Below are 16,812 nucleotides of genomic sequence, written 5' to 3'. Positions count from 1 at the left end.
TTACTTGGCGGTGCTATTTCAAGGGGAGAAGGGAATACTAGACGGTGACATGGATGATACCGTCACAACTGGTGGCAAGCAGCGGGATTTTCCCTTCTTTTTCCCTGCACAGAGGATTCAAGGAAGGCACTAGTGTATAGTGCATGGAGGGCAACGCTGGCACTCGTGCAGCGACCCTGGCTTTGAAGGAGCTCAAGGGACAGAGCTAGCTACCGGGCAGCGTTCCTATCCACAGCAACATGGAAGAGGAGGGCATACTGGACTACAGAGATGCCACTCGAAAGGGGCTGTGGTATGACGCTTTGGAGGAGGTACAGCGGCAGCGGAGAGAGAGTCTTCCCAGTGAGGAACAGAGGCTCCAGGTACTCGTGGCCCTGCGGTCACCCTTCCTAGGAGAGCAACCCTTGGCTAAGTGGGTGACAGAACTGTGGACCCTGAGTTGGAGGAAGTTGTGGCTGGACAAAGCGTACCGGGCACTAAAGTGGTATGCCACCCAGCGCAACCCATGAATGACTAACCACTATCTGCCGGAGGGAGAGGATTATAATGGTCCAGGCTTACTGTGGGAAGCCTTTGATGAGGGCAATGACTTTGGATGCCCCACAGAATGTCGGTTCTAGGACATCCACGACATCAGGGAAACCGAGCTGGACCTTCCCCGAGCGGATGACCTTGGGCCAGACCTGATTCATCTAGTCACCATGGAGTGGGAGCTGGAGCAGAGCTACCGTCAACTGTTCAACCTAGCTCAACCACCATCCCTCAGCCCAGAGGATTGCCTGGAAATTATACCCTCTTTTGCCCAACCAACCTCAGAGCTGAGCAACCTCATAGACTTGTCCTGGGAGGACCCACAGATGGCAGGTAGAGATGGGACCGAGGTCTCTCTACCAGCCCTACAGGGATGCTGGGCCGCCTGCCCAGATCTCCAGCGGCAGTGCATATCACAGGGAGAGGAGACAACCGGTCTCTCTCCCAGCGGCAACCTGAGTTCCAGGGGGAGGAGATGCTGGGTCCCTCTGCCCTACAGCAACCAGAGTCCTGGGGAGGAGAGGCAAACGGCCACACCTTCCAACATAAGCCGGAGATACCGGGAAAAGGGGAACACAAACCCCTCTACACGGGCGCAGATGAGACCGCGGGCTCTGTGCCAGTCCTACAGGGATGCTGGACGGTCGGTCCAGATCCCCAGCCATCTCTGCGACTGCAGGGATACCAGGAGGAGGAGGTAAGCGAGCCCTCCCCTTCCCAGCTACTTCCCAACCGAGTTCTGGGGGCAGGGGATGAGCCTGCGATACCCACTGATCCCTCCAACCGAGTTCTGCGGGCAGGGGATGAGCCTGCGATACCCACTGATCCCTTCCCAGCAGAAGAGCTGGCATCCGGGCAGAGCACCGCCAGCCTCTGCTCCACCGACCCCCTTGTTACAGGGCTGGCTTGCACCCCCCTCACCCCAGCAGAAGAGCTGGCATCAGGGCAGAGCGCCGCTAGCCTCTGCTCCACCGACCCCCTTGTTACATGACTGGCTTGCACCCCCCTCACCCCAGCAGAAGAGCTGGCATCAGGGCAGAGCGCCGCTAGCCTCTGCTCCACTGACCCCCTTGTTACAGGGCTGGCTTGCACCCCCCTCGCCCCAGCAGAAGAGCTGGCATCAGTGCAGAACACCGCTGGCCGCTTTTCCCCAAATAGCCCCAGCGGTTTGCCTAGCTGCACCAGGGAGACTGAGGATGCGGAACTGTTTCACCACAACCTGGTGCTTGGAAAGTGCTTGGAAAGAACTACTTGCCAGCCTCTTACCATGCGATTATGGTCCCATTTTGAATGCACCGGTTTTGTGCAGAAAACCCATAAGTACATCCAGGCCAAAGAGACTTGTACTAACTTTTGAACTCCTGGTCTAATTCGTGTCATTTTGGGATGTGTTAAATGTCTATGTGTATTGTAAAAGGTGGGACATTGTATGTTTGAGTAAGTGATGTCTGTTCCATTGTCTCTCTGTGTGTATTGGCGATTGTCCTCTGTCCTGGAGACAACCGAGTTGCAATTCGATTGTCTCTCAGGACAGAGGTGTCACGAGGGTGTCAAGAGCCACGCCTGACTCCGTTATACCCGGGGTCAGGAAGTCGCAGCGAGTGGCTGCGCGCTCTATGTCTAAAGACAGTACTGTTAATTAATGGTAACTTTCTGGGTTTGCCTTGCAATCCTTTTTGGCTCACTCAGGGATCCGTAGCTCCTTCTCCTCAGCTGTCTCTTGTCCAGCAATCCCAACCTCCTTATATTCCCATCTCTCACTTCTCTGGTTGCCAGATATAGAGCTTCCTGCCTGGACTTCTATACTGACCCACTGGAGCTGTGTAGCTGTGTTCCCTGGTTGTTGTTCCAGAACGTTACCCTCCGGATCCCTGTTGGGCCTTGGTGGTCTGCTGTTGTCGTCCACCTGGGATTATATGTTTGTCTGTATTGTCTGTCCTCTCCTTGGTGTTTTCCTTTTAGTGTCAGTGGTGCGGACTAGTGATCCCACCGCCCCGTTCACTACATAGGGCTCATCTTAGGGAAAGCCAGGGTTTAGGCACGTGATCGGCGTACGGGTGAGGAACCCGTCTACGGACGTCAGGGCAGTCAGGTGCCAGCCACAAGGTGAGTCAGGGGTCACCACCTTTCCCTCTCCCTTGGACAGGGCCTTCCCATTTCCCTCCTTTTGCGTGACGCCGGTCATTACAAGAGGGCAATGTGTATTCTCCTGCCTGTGTTGATTATGTTAACCATGGTGTCTATGTGGGTTGTAACCTTTGTGTTATGGGTTAATGTATGTTTGTTGTGGGTGTCTCCCTTGCATGGGAGCAGGGGATAAAAGCAATTGTATTTTTTCAATGTGGAGCCTTCCAGTAAAGTATTTCTAGCATTCAGCTTGGGCTAATGTATAGACTTATTTGGCGATACCGGCGATACCAGCGATACTAGCGATAATAGCGATTTATTGCTCTGTGGATTACTTGGCGGTGCTATTTCAAGGGGAGAAGGGAATACTAGACGGTGACACGGATGATACCGTCACAGGGCTCAAAATCATTTATTTAAATTTAATTGGTATTTAAAAAATGTCAGTTCTACCACAAAGGTTAATTGAGAGTGCATCCGAGTCAGTTTCTGTTCACCTTGAGTATTGTCATCCAGCTGAGCTGCCTGCCCAGTCTGTAGCCCTGTTCTTTGAACCCTTGACAGCTCATAAATACTCAGTCATTACAGCTCAAGTTATGACACTGATAAGAATACAAAAAAAGTATGGCAGCACAACATTACTCATACAAACAAAAAAATTGGGGAATAAGGATTATTCTGAATTAAAGTTTTATTATACCTAATATACATGAAAAAAATAGAAGCTCTCTGCGCACATTTTTTCACATCAAATGTGTGTCGGGCCCATCTACCAGGCGTCAAGGTGGCTTTTGCAGATGGGTACCTAACACTAACAGAACTGCCTCTCCTGGGCTTGACCTAAGCCTACACACGTTTGATCAAAAATGCTTCTATTTTTTCATGTATAGTAGGCATAATACCACTTTAATTCAGAATAATCCTTATTCCCCAATTTTATTGTTTGTATGAGTAATGGTGTGCTGCCATACCTTTTTTTTGTTTGCTTTCTGCATGCTAGCTTTATGGATGTGCACCTGTGACTATGAATGTGCTTGTCTAACTTTTCTTGTAGTACTGATAAGAACATGGCTTCAATAAGTGTTTAGAAGCTTCATGAGATCACAGATAAAAGATTCACATAAGTCGTCAGATGACAGGATTCAATGTAAATACATGACCCAATTAGACACCTAAGCCGCCCTATTCATTTCAATGGGACGGTGCATTTCTATACAAGTGGTTGAATGATTCTGCTCCCTGTAATGTCACCATTTGCTCAGTGGATTTCCTTTGTTATAATGGTCATTCAGTTGCGCATTTGCTTTAATATCTTTAGATTACCCAGCCATACAAGTATTACAGGACTTGGTGAATATGTCACTAATATCCTTTGTTTACTAGGATAACATATGCCCACATCCCAGTAATGATATCTTAGCAATTCTTACGTTTTTGTGGGGTTTTGGGTAATTCTGCATATGTTTTGTTACGTCGTACAAATTTTTAGGTTAAAGAGTTTTACTGGTTTCCACAGGATAAGTCATCAATATCAGATCAACTGTTTTGGACAGATGCTGGAAATTATATGAAGGATGGAGCCGGAAGCATAACGCTCTATCCACTATATAGTGGCTGTCATTAGGTACTGGAACTAGAACCTTCTAGTGGGAGGGATGGAGTGGAGAATCACAGCCTAAACAGAAAAATTTTTGCAATTTCAGTCTGCCATAGATTTGTATAGAGTTTCAATACAAGTCTGTGGGAATCACTTAGCAGTTTTCCAAGACAAGTCTTCAGATGTTAAACCAGTCAAAAGGTGTCTGTTTCTTTTCCAGTCAAACCTTTATGTAGTCCCTATGGTAACTGTGGAAGAACCTCTCAGTATCAAGTAGGTAGTCTACTGCATAGGTAGAAAATCCCAAAGTCTCTCAGGATTAGCTGGCTGTGTTACACTTTCTACAGTGCAGTGCAGATATACTGCAATATCAGTGCAAATGAACAGGAGTACAATAAACATATAAAAATGCAGTTCAACAACATAAAACAGTATAAGTAAACACAACCACATAAATCAGAGTGCAAGTTAATCCTTCCAAGTGCACTAAAGTAGTGAGTTGGTGGCTTTGCATAGTAGCAATTGGGCCAAATGTCCACAAACATCCACAGTCCAAAGTACCCTTGATCCAGGGCACCATACTACTGTATAATGAGAGCAAATGATAATTCTAAAATCATCTTTGAAAATTGAAATTTCTCTTTGATTGTGCAATTGCTGATCATGCTTAACCCCTTCCCAACATATGACATAATAGTACGTCATAGCTGGAAGTGACTTCCCAAAATTTGCTGTACTACTATGTCATGCTGATTGGGCGGGCACCAGAGTGGTGCGCACCCGATCAGTGCAGGTGCCCGGCAGTCACTGCTGTATCTGCCGGCATCGCTGAAAAAGCTGATGCCGGCAGATTAACCCTTTCTATGCCGCAGTCAGCTCTGACCGGCATAGAAGGTGTTTGTGTCGGGTAAGGCTTCCCATTAGGTCCCCGAGCTGCGGTGACGGGGACCCGATGGGTAAGAAGGCAGCCCAATGTCTTGCAGAACAGGCAAGGTATTACAATACAGATGTATTGTAATGCATTGCAAAGGGGATCAGACCCCAAAAAATTGAAGTCCCAGAGTGGGACAAAAATAAAGTAAAAAAAAGTTTAAAAAAGTGTGTTTTTATAATAAAAAAGAAAAAAAATGACAAAAACACACATATTAGGTATTGCCGCATCTGTAATTACCGGCTCTATAAATGTATCACATAATCTACCCCGTCAGATAAACACCATAAAAAAAGAATAAAAACTGTGCCAAAAAGCCATTTTTTGTCACCTTACATCCCAAAAAGTGCAATACCAAGTGTAACGGACCGTTTCAGCAGACAAGGGGTTAAAATCCGTTCAGGCGATAAGCCCCTTTTCTGAGAGACAGGCACAGCTACTGCAGGACACCAACCTCCCGAACTGGATACAAAGTAGCACTCCGAACTGGAACCTCACGAATAGCTGCTAGCAGACGAACAGGGATCAGCTTACACTTCTGGCAGTCAGCCTCTAACAGCATACAGTGAATCCCCCCAATAACGAGACAAGGCTCCGTGTTGAGGGTCAAGCAGTGGTCTGACTGTACTTCAAGTACAGCCTCTTTTATTCATAAACCACAAACATAGTACTGCCCACAGGGGTTTGAAATACAACCAATCAGTAATTAACAACACATACAATGTAACTACAGCAACCAATCGTTCACGCCCCCAGAGGACCAGAATGAAGACTGTGACATAGGACAACATATCCCCACAATGCATCATGGTCTCCTCCCCTCTGTCTGGAGACAACCTGAGGAGCAATCCAATTATCTCTCAGAACAAAGGGAGATCGCCAATACACATGTAGATACAACAGGACGGACATCACCATTTAAACACACAATGGGACAATGGCACAATAGAAACACACCCGCATATTCCTCCCAAGCTGACAAGTTACAATTATTATAGATTGTTACAACTTTGTGAGTTTACATTGGCCATACATATAACTTACATTAATTCAAACAGTATAACTTTGTGACAAACCTATCCAAAATTCACTTGAATCGGTTCAGGGGTTTAAAAGTTAGTATATGGCCCATAATCCTGGGGCAAGAGGCCAGCAGCCAGTCCTCTCCAAAACCCAGTGGCGAGGTCGGTTTCGCCACACATCTCCCCCCCCCGAGGGAAGACTAACCAGATACCTGACCTCACGCCGGTCGGTACCTGAGTTAGTCTGGCAGCCCACCCACAACCAAATACTGGACCTGTTGATTTTAGTAGCCTGTCTCTGTCCAGTGAGTCCACCAAGGTTATGTTGGAAGCTGGTACTCCCAGTCTCTGTGTTGCTCCCTGGCTTGGAGTGGAGGTTGCTTTGTGGGCAGGGATCAGCGGTACTCTGCCCTGGTGCCAGCGCTACCACGGAAGAAGCCTGGTTGGAGCCTGGTTGTTGGAGGGGGAGACCGACTGTCTCTACCCCCTGTGCTGTAAGTGCAGAGACCACGGTCCCATCTGCACTGTTGTGGGGCTTACTTTGTCCCCCTGGTGCGTTAAGCTGCCGCTGGGGAGAGGGGGTAACGAGCTCCTCTCCCATACATACTTCCAGCCGCTGGGGAGGGCGACCGACCGTCTCCGCTCCCAATACAGTGTCCTGCTGCTGGGGAAAGGAGACTGGGCTCTCTATTCCCTGCTGGACACTCTGCCGCTGGGGGACAGGACCGACTGTCTCTGCCCCCTGTAACTCCGCCTGCCACTGGGGAATGGAGACTGGGCTCCCAATTCCCAAAAAATCATGCTGCTGCTGGGGGGCAGGAACAACTACCTCTGCCCCCTGTAACTCCGCCTGCCGCTGAGGAGGGAGGACGCTGCTCTCCTCTCCCTGCATTTCACACTGCTGCTGGGGAATGGAGACTGGGCTCCCAATTCCCTGCAATTCACACTGCCGCTGGGGAATGGAGACTGGGTCTGTCACCTTACTGTCCTGCTGAGCCTTCTCACTGGCATGGAACAGCTGCTGATAGCCCTGTTCCAGCTCCATCTCCCGGGTCACCAGGTGGACCAGGTCCTGCTCAATCTCATGAGTGTCGTCCCAGTCAAACCTGCTCTCCCTCCATTCCAAGAGATCATGGAACCGGGCTTGTGTAGGGCTCCCAAACTCCAGCTCTGAAAAGGTCTCCCATAACAAGCCAGGACCATCAAACTCCTCTCCCTCCGGCTTGTCATGCTCAGCTGTCCTGGGTAGGTACTGTGCCCCATACCACCAGAGCGCCTGGTAGGCATCTTCCAGCCACAGCTCCCGCCATGCTAGGAGTTCCAATTCCTTTACCCATTCCTCCCGGGGCTGCTCTCCCAGGAAGGGCATCCGCAGGGCTACTCGCTTCTGCAACCGCTGGTCTTCCGTGGGGAGTCTCTCGTCCTGCATATACTCCACAATACCCAGTACCTGGTACCAGATGCCTTTGCGGACTGCATCTCGGTCATCCATGACACCCTCATCGTACTCCACTGCTGTTTCCATTCTGGTGCTGTCAGGGTCGCTGTACTGGGACATGCTTTGCCCTCAAATTGTAATTCCAGGGAATGATGTTTCTTTGTAGCTGTCCTTCTGGCTGTAGGAACAATCCCGCTGCTTGCCACCAATGTAACGGACCGTTTCAGCAGACAAGGGGTTAAAATCCGTTCAGGCGATAAGCCCCTTTTCTGAGAGACAGGCACAGCTACTGCAGGACACCAACCTCCCGAACTGGATACAAAGTAGCACTCCGAACTGGAACCTCACGAATAGCTGCTAGCAGACGAACAGGGATCAGCTTACACTTCTGGCAGTCAGCCTCTAACAGCATACAGTGAATCCCCCCAATAACGAGACAAGGCTCCGTGTTGAGGGTCAAGCAGTGGTCTGACTGTAACTTCAAGTACAGCCTCTTTTATTCATAAACCACAAACATAGTACTGCCCACAGGGGTTTGAAATACAACCAATCAGTAATTAACAACACATACAATGTAACTACAGCAACCAATCGTTCACGCCCCCAGAGGACCAGAATGAAGACTGTGACATAGGACAACATATCCCCACAATGCATCATGGTCTCCTCCCCTCTGTCTGGAGACAACCTGAGGAGCAATCCAATTATCTCTCAGAACAAAGGGAGATCGCCAATACACATGTAGATACAACAGGACGGACATCACCATTTAAACACACAATGGGACAATGGCACAATAGAAACACACCCGCATATTCCTCCCAAGCTGACAAGTTACAATTATTATAGATTGTTACAACTTTGTGAGTTTACATTGGCCATACATATAGCTTACATTAATTCAAACAGTATAACTTTGTGACAAACCTATCCAAAATTCACTTGAATCGGTTCAGGGGTTTAAAAGTTAGTATATGGCCCATAATCCTGGGGCAAGAGGCCAGCAGCCAGTCCTCTCCAAAACCCAGTGGCGAGGTCGGTTTCGCCACACCAAGTGACCAAAAAGTTGTATGTGTCAAAAATAGTACCAATCAAACCGTTACCTCATCCCACAAAAATGAGCCTCTATGTCATGAATATGATGTGCGGGTGCATATTGGTAGTAGCTATTATAGAAGTATATTTGATGTGTGTCTGTTGTATAAGGTGTAATTTCTGCTGGATAGAAGGGTCCTTCCCCAAATGGCTGAGTGCTTTGAAGCCTACATTCTATCCCAGCAGGGTGGAGTTGGGCAGGCTGGGACTCTGCCAGCTACAGGAGATGCAGATGGACAGTTCTCCTTATGTTCCTGTCATATCTAATACCTCTGGCTGCCAGGTACTAGCTTCAAAGAAGCATCTGCTCCCCCCTGATAAACCAGATACTGGAGGAAGGGGGCTCATTTTGGAGGGAGATTTGAAAACTTTAAAACAAAGAGATTTCAATATTCCCTCCACCCCCCTCATTAATTGTACCCCAATGGAAGAACTAGGATTTGGTTAGTCAATGACAGGGGCGTACATAGAAATCACTGGGCCCCATAGCAAAAATCTGAATTGGGCCCCTTAACCCCGCCCACTACCCACAATGGCCCCTCCCACTTCCTGACCTGGCTCCTCCCATGCCACACCCCCATTAAATAAATTTATACATGACCTACTGAAACTGTTAGGGATAAACATTTTTATTTTAATATTAACCAACTTTGTTGCAGTAACGTATAAAATGTACATGTATTTTCCAATAAGGATTTGTTCTGTTTGTTTGCGTTTTGATAGTGAAAAAAAATTCTAAATTGGAAAAAAAAAAAAAAGGTTTTACTTTTTTGTCGCCATATTTGGACCCCTATAACTTTTTTGCAATTATGTATACGGAACTATATGGGGGCTCAAATTTTGCGGGGCGATCTGAACTTTCCATTGATACCATTCTGGGGTGTTTATGACTTTTTGATCACTTTTTATTTAAATGTATTGTGGAAAAGGAAGCGAACAAAAACAGCTAATCCGCCTTTTGGACTCTTTTTTTCTGTTTTGCTGTTTGCCATATGGGGAATATTTTTTTATATTTTCATACAATGGGCATGTCACTTGCCAGGCTTGCCAGAGTGGGCACAGGACAGTGGACACAGATGGGCCATGTCACTTGCCAGGCTTTAGCAGAGTGGGCACAGGACAGTGGACACAGGGCGCAATATGTATGCCACACAACTAAGCGAGTGCAGGGCAGGAGCGCATACACAGCACTCCTCCTGCCTCTGTCCACTGTGCTAAAGCCGGACCTAAGCCATCCTCCACATCTTAACCCCTTTGCTACCTGCGCCATTTTGTCATCACTTCTCTTACCCCAAACCCCTTTAACTCCTTGCTGCTGATGCTGAGTGTGCACATATGCGCATGTGTTTGTGTGTGTGTGTGTGGGGGGGGTTTGGCTGGTTGGTGAAATATAATTTGGTGGCACACTCAGCATTAGCAGCAAGGAGTTAGAGGGGTTAATATCCATCCAACCCCGCCTAATGCCCTCCAAAATGCCCGGGGGGGGGGTTGTTAGGAAGGAGTAGGTGTAGGAGGAAAGCACACTGTCATCTATGAGCCCCCCCCCCCCCCCAACCCCTAATGCCCCCCAAAAATCTCAGGACAGTGTGCTTTCTTCCTTCTCCCCCATGGGCATTTTGGGGCTCATAGAGGACAACAGGACTCACTGGAGTGGGATTGAAGCATGTCCCACCCTGTCCTGGCTGTCCCCCTCCCTACCCCTCCTCTCTCTTGCTGCCGCTGTCAGTGTCTGACAATCTGAGTATCCAGATCTGACATAGTGACATGACATTATCACATGGTACCTAGTCTCTGCTGAGTGCTGACTGAGTCTGCTCTCTCTCAGTCTCACTCGTCTCAGGAAGCCAGGGCCAGGCACTGCAGGCAGCACGGCAGGACGAACGGTTCTGACTTCAGGCCAGGGACACAGGTGCTTCTGTTCTTCCTTCTTCGTCTCCTCAGCTCAGGCACACTGGCGACGGCGAAGTTCGAACCGATTCTCCCGCCTCCCTTGCGCCACTGGCCAATCAGCAGCTGCCTCAACAGACTTGCCTTGTGCTGATTGGCCAGCGACTCGAGCGCTACATGCAGGCTGCTTTGATCCTGAGGGTAGGCGATTGCGGAAGAAGAGTTGGCTGAAGAAAACCAGCCGCATTACCGGCCAGCATGTCATGAGTGGGCGGGGTAAATAGTGTGGGTGGGGCCTTTTCTGCGCTCCGGGCCCCCAGTGCCGCGGGCCCCATAGCAATGGCGTGGTCTGCCTCTATGGGCGGTACGCCACTGGTCAATGACTGGGCCGACCGGAAACTGGAAACCAATCCTAGTTCTATAAAATTGTTGCATGGACATATTTTCAGTGTAACACCGTGTGGGAGTCACAGCTGAGCTGACGGTTAGCCATTTTCCTCCCATTCTCCCGGGGCAGTAAGTTCTTATTTACTGCTTTTACCCATTTATTTTACTCTTACTGTTTTGTATGTTATTTTTACTTTGTATAATCTTACATCTGTTTTTGTAAGCATTGCACTATTTTTTGTGTATAAAATATTCCCTTTATAAGTCCGCCTTGTTGCTCTAAAGAATCCATAGCCTAAACGTGCGACTGTGTGATTGCTTGTGAGCAGAACGTATATACGTGGAGTGTGCAACATTTCCGACTTACGTCAAAGTCGGTGGTGGCAGCTGGTGTTTGGGGTGTTGAGTCTGTGCGTGCTTGGGGGTGAACTACACTCACTTAGCGGCCTGAGTGTGTGGTGTGCGTGAAGTGAGAGCTTGGAGGTAGTCTGGAGCCCCTGGCCGACCCATCACTGGTTGCGAGACACGGGTGCGTATGCAATGAGCCGGACCGTGGGTACGGTTACACGGACGCCAAATTATCCAGTGGGTCAGGATATCGGTGTAATAGTCTATAGTTTTTGTTCGTGACGCCAATTGCAGCGTGTGCAGGGTACAGTCACAGAGCCCTTTAAGGTGTTGTAACTCACGTACCAGGTTAGGAATGCCAGAGTGGTGTAATGTCTCTGTATGGCAGTGGTAATAGTGTCAACGGTGTCTCCTACCTGGGTACGGCTGGACTCCTGGACCCTGCCTCACTTGCAATAAATTGAGTGTGGTGCTAGTAGGAGTAATAGAGGAATTTGCAGCAGTAATTGAGATCCAGACCATGGGTAAAGTTCAAACTTGTCTTTACTAGTTGCAGCTTTCATCCAAGTGAGATACAGCAATAGTCTTTGGTCCCAGCAGGTATTGGCAATGTGTGGCAGGAATATATCTTCTGCTCTATCATGTGCCTGGAGCTTTGCAGGAAAGGACGTCTGCTTTGTATCTTTGTAATGTGGCAGGAATTTATCTTCTGCACTGACTATCTTCTGCTGTCTTGGGGACTGACTAGCTGAAGAGGAATTTAGCGTCTCCTGGGGTCTCTGGACGGTACTCACAGTTATTGTCTATGGGTATGCTTCTTCCTGTAACTGAAGGTGGCTGCTTGCTTCTACCAGCTGAGGCTGCAAGGTTCAAGCTGGGGATAATGATCAATTGTCTCAGCCGAGAGAAGATCCTGGCTTGGATCCCTATATCTGGGAGCTCCTACAATGCACACCCTACGCCTAGCAGGGGTGGGTTACACCCTAACTTAACTTCCTCATCTCCCCATGAGGTAGGAAATGGGTGCAGCCCACTTTGCTCATAGAGGGGGAGACTAAACTGGAATGAACTATTCCAGTTCAGAAACACTAAACTGTAGCTAAGTCCTTGCTGAACACATTGCTGCCACCTGCTGGTGAACATGGAAATTACAGCAATATATATTTACAAGGCTTTACAATGCACATTTGTGAGGATATGATGTAAAATTACACAAGATGACAATGTAAATACACTTAACAGATTGTAGCGGGGTAAAAGAGTTTCGTAACACAACTCTGGGGTGTTACACGTACGTGACAGACTCGCCCAAAAAATAAAAATAAAATATGGCTCTTAGAATATGCAGACACTAAAACATTTTTTTTTTTTTTTCAAAAATGCTTTTATTGTGTTAAAGTGAAATAATAAAAAAAAGACATATTAGGTATTGCCACACCCAGCACAACCAGCTCTATAAAAATATCACAAGACCTACCCCCTCAGGTGAACGCTGTAAAAAATAAAATAAAAAGTGCAGAAAAAGCCATTTTTTTTGTCACCTTGCTTCAAATGGGACATGGTGTCTAAAAAGTCCAGCAAAATTTGCCTTCCAAAAACCATATAGCGCTCCTTTTCTTCTCCTCCCTGCCGTGTGCCCTTACATCAGTTTACCACCACATGTGGGGTGTTTCTGTAAAGTGCAAAATAAGGGCTTAGGCACACGAGCGTATTTTCTTTCTGTGTCCGTTCCGGGTTTTTTTTTGCGGACCATATGCCAAACCATTAATTTCAATGGGTCCACAAAAAAAACTCTGTGTGCATTCCGTTTCCGTATGTCAGTATTTCCGTTCAGCAAAAAAATAGAACATGTCCTATTATTGTCCGCATTTCGGACAAGGATAGTACTGTTCTATTAGGGTCCAGCTGTGACATTCCGCAAAATATGGAATGCACACGGATGTTTTTTGTGGACCGCAAAATACATACAGTCGTGTGCATGAGCCCTAAGGGTAATAGATTTTGAGTTTTGTTTGGCTGCTAACCCTAGATGAGTTGCAAAAAATCTGCCAAAAAAGTGAAATTTAGAGATTTAATCTACATTTTCCTTTAATTCTTGTGGCATACCTAAAGGGTTAATAACATTTGTAAAATCAGTCTGAATAACTTGAGGGGTGTAGTTTCTAAAAGGGCATCGTTTATGGGTGGTTTCTACTATGTAAGCCCCACAAAGTGACTTCATAACTGAACTGGTCCTTAAAAAGTGGGTTTTGAAAATTTTCTTCTAAAATTCTAAGCCTTCTAACGTCCTAAAAAATAAAATAACATTTCAAAATGATGCCAACAAAAAGACATATGGTTAATGTTAAGCAATAAATATTGTATGAGGTATCACTTTCTGTTTTAAAAGCAGAGAAATAGAAATTTAGAAAATTAAGAATTATGAGCAACTACATAACTGTCACACAGAATATGCTGTCTGCTGTTTGTGTCCTTGTGGGATATGGGAATCCCAACAGCTCATGGAGTTTGCACCAGGGCTCTCCCGGTCAGTGGTCGGAGGTCAGGAGCAGTGATGGCCAGTTCGCAGTGTTCGCCAGCGAACACATGCGGGCTGTCATCTTTAGTAAGGTTAGACTCACCCGTCCAGCGATGCACAGGTAAGCCCTGTGGCGAACACTGCGAACTGACCATCACTGGTCAGGAGGTTAGAGCAGTGAAGTGCTGCTAACCTTGCCAGGCCCTCTGCTCTGCTGCTGTAGCGATACTAGGCAGGGAAAGCAGTAGAGCACAGCAGACGAAAGGATTTTGGTGGGTGTCTGCAGGGCCAAGGATGAAGGGAGATGTTGTACTTCGATTGGAACGGGGTCAGGGCCAATCAGCCTGCCCGGGCCCCATAGCATGGTCTGCCGCTATGGGCGGTACGCCAGTGCCCCCATGCCTTTAACCTCTGCAGCAATGCTGGCAGGACTCATATGTCTATTTTGAAAAGACAAACTCTACATATGACGCTAAGCATGTGCACTCAACTTCTTTGGTCGACCATGGCTAGGCCTGTTCTCAGTGGAACATGTCTTGTTAAACCGCTGTATGGTCTTGGCCACCGTGCTGCAGCTCAGTTTCAGGGTTTTGGCAATCTTTTTATAGCCTCAGCTATCTTTATGTACAGCAACAATTTTTTTTGTTTGATCCTCAGAGTTCTTTGCCATGAGGTACCATGTTGAACTTCCAGTGACCAGTATCAGAGAGTGTGAGAGCGATAACACCAAATTTAACACACCTGCTCCCCATTCACACCTGAGAGCTTGTAACACTAATGAGTCACATGACACTGGGGAGGGAAAATGTCTAATTGGGCACAATTTGGCAATTTTCCCTTAGGGGTGTACTCACTTTTGTTGCCAGCAGTTTAGACATTAATGGCTGTGTTGAGTTACTTTGAGGGCACACCAAATTTACACTGTTATACAAGCTGTACACTGACTACTTTACATTGTATCAAAGTGTCAGATCTTCAGTGTCGTCCCATGAAAAGATAAAATAAAATATTTACAAAAATGTGAGGGGTGTACTCACTTTTGTGACATACTGTAAGTGGCAATTTTGAGAAGTGACATTAAAAGGGTTTTCCAATATTTGACTACTGATGACCTATCTTCAGGATATGTCATCAGTATCTGATAGGTGGGGGTCCGACACAGTAATACCACATTTATATAGTTTTTCATGTGTTTAAAAGATTAAAATAATAAAGGCTTATTTTTTCTTTGCATCATCATATTCTGCCCCATATAACATTTTTATTTTTATATCTACGGAGCTGCGTGTGTGCTAATTTTTTTAGGGACGATCTGTACTTTTCATGGGTACCATTTTGAATGTTTTGACTTTTTGACCTCTTTTAAATTTTTTGAAGGAGGTGAAGTGACAATCAGCCATTTTGATTTTGTTTCCATTACTCCTTTAGGATAAATATTTTTATATACGTGCTTTTTGGAATGAGGGGACCTACATAGAGTGGGAAAAGAAGATCTTTCTTTTTGGAGGACCTGGCACATCCATGGATTACATGAACAGTTAATTGATTTCAATGGGCAGTTTGTAGATGAGATAGACTTTAGGTCAGGCAGTGCCCAATTTGTATGTATTAGCAAAAGTAAACTGCTCAGGCAATGGCCCAACAACGCCACTGTATAGGTTAGAAGATTGGAGAAAGAGTTGAGAAGCTTGTTAAAGTGCAAGATATCTTCACTAGATCGTAGTGGTACATAAGGAGATTATAGGTAGCATGGGAATCGAGTAGCGATTTAGAAATTCAAGGGAGGACTGTGTAGTGAGGGAAATAAATATGATCAGGTGACCCCATTCACAAATATGATAGGGGGAGTAGTATAGAAGAGGGAAGCCTCTGGATAGGTGAAAACTTTCCTCCATTAAGAGAAACATGAGAAGGTGTGTATAAAGTAATTTCTCATTGGTTAGAGGAGACATGTGACCCATAGAATTAAAGAAAAAAGGGAGGTATTCTGGGAAAGCCGCCTGATATATTTATGGAACATGATGGAGAGATTTTTATTGTTATCATATAAGTTGATATGGACGAATATGTATTTTTAAACATTTGCAAAAGTTTTTAAACATTTTCATATACTTCTATGGTAATAAGGTTTTTGTAGCATTTCGGTACTACATAGCTAATTTAGTTACATAGTTAATACGGTTGAAAAAAGACATAAGTCCATCAAGTTCAACCAAGGGATAGGTGGGGATGCGAATCCCAGAAGGAATTGAGACTCTACACGTTTTCAAAAGCATTAATGTTTTTTACTTTTAAGAATTCATCCAAACCCTTATTAAAACTGTCCACTGTTCTGCTGTGACCACGTCCTGCGGAAGTCTATTCCACAGATTCACAGTTCTTACAGTAAAGAAGCTTTGACGCTTCTGGAGACTGAACTTTTTCCTTTCCAATCGGAGGCAGTGCCCCTTTGTCTTTTGAGCGCATTTTACATGGAACAGTTTTTCACTGTATTTTTGTATGGCCCATTTATATATTTGTATAGGTTAATCAAGTTCCCCCTTAGACGTCTCTTCTCAAGACTAAATAAATTCAATTCTTTTAATCTTTCTTCATAACCAAGACCCTTCATGCCCCTTATCATTTTCGTTGCTCTCCTCTTTTTCCAGCTGCAGAGCGTCCTTTCTATGGACTGGTGCCCAGAACTGAACTGCATATTCTAGATGAGGCCACACCAACGCTTTGTAAAGTGGTAATATCACATCCCTGCCCCGCGAGTCCATGCCTCATTTAATGCATGACAATATCCTGGAGGCATTAGAAACAGCTGATTGACATTGTATGCTGTTATTTAATCTATGGCCCATTGGCCCCTGGTATTGCCCATACGGCTCAGGTAGGTTAGTGTTAGGTCCCGTGACACCTGAGATACCTTGACATGGTTTGCGGGCT

The sequence above is a fragment of the Bufo bufo genome, chromosome 1 (assembly GCF_905171765.1).
Source record: "Bufo bufo chromosome 1, aBufBuf1.1, whole genome shotgun sequence".
Lineage (NCBI taxonomy): Eukaryota > Metazoa > Chordata > Amphibia > Anura > Bufonidae > Bufo > Bufo bufo.
The sequence above is the reverse complement of the archived record's forward strand: the minus strand, read 5'-3'. Positions refer to the sequence as shown.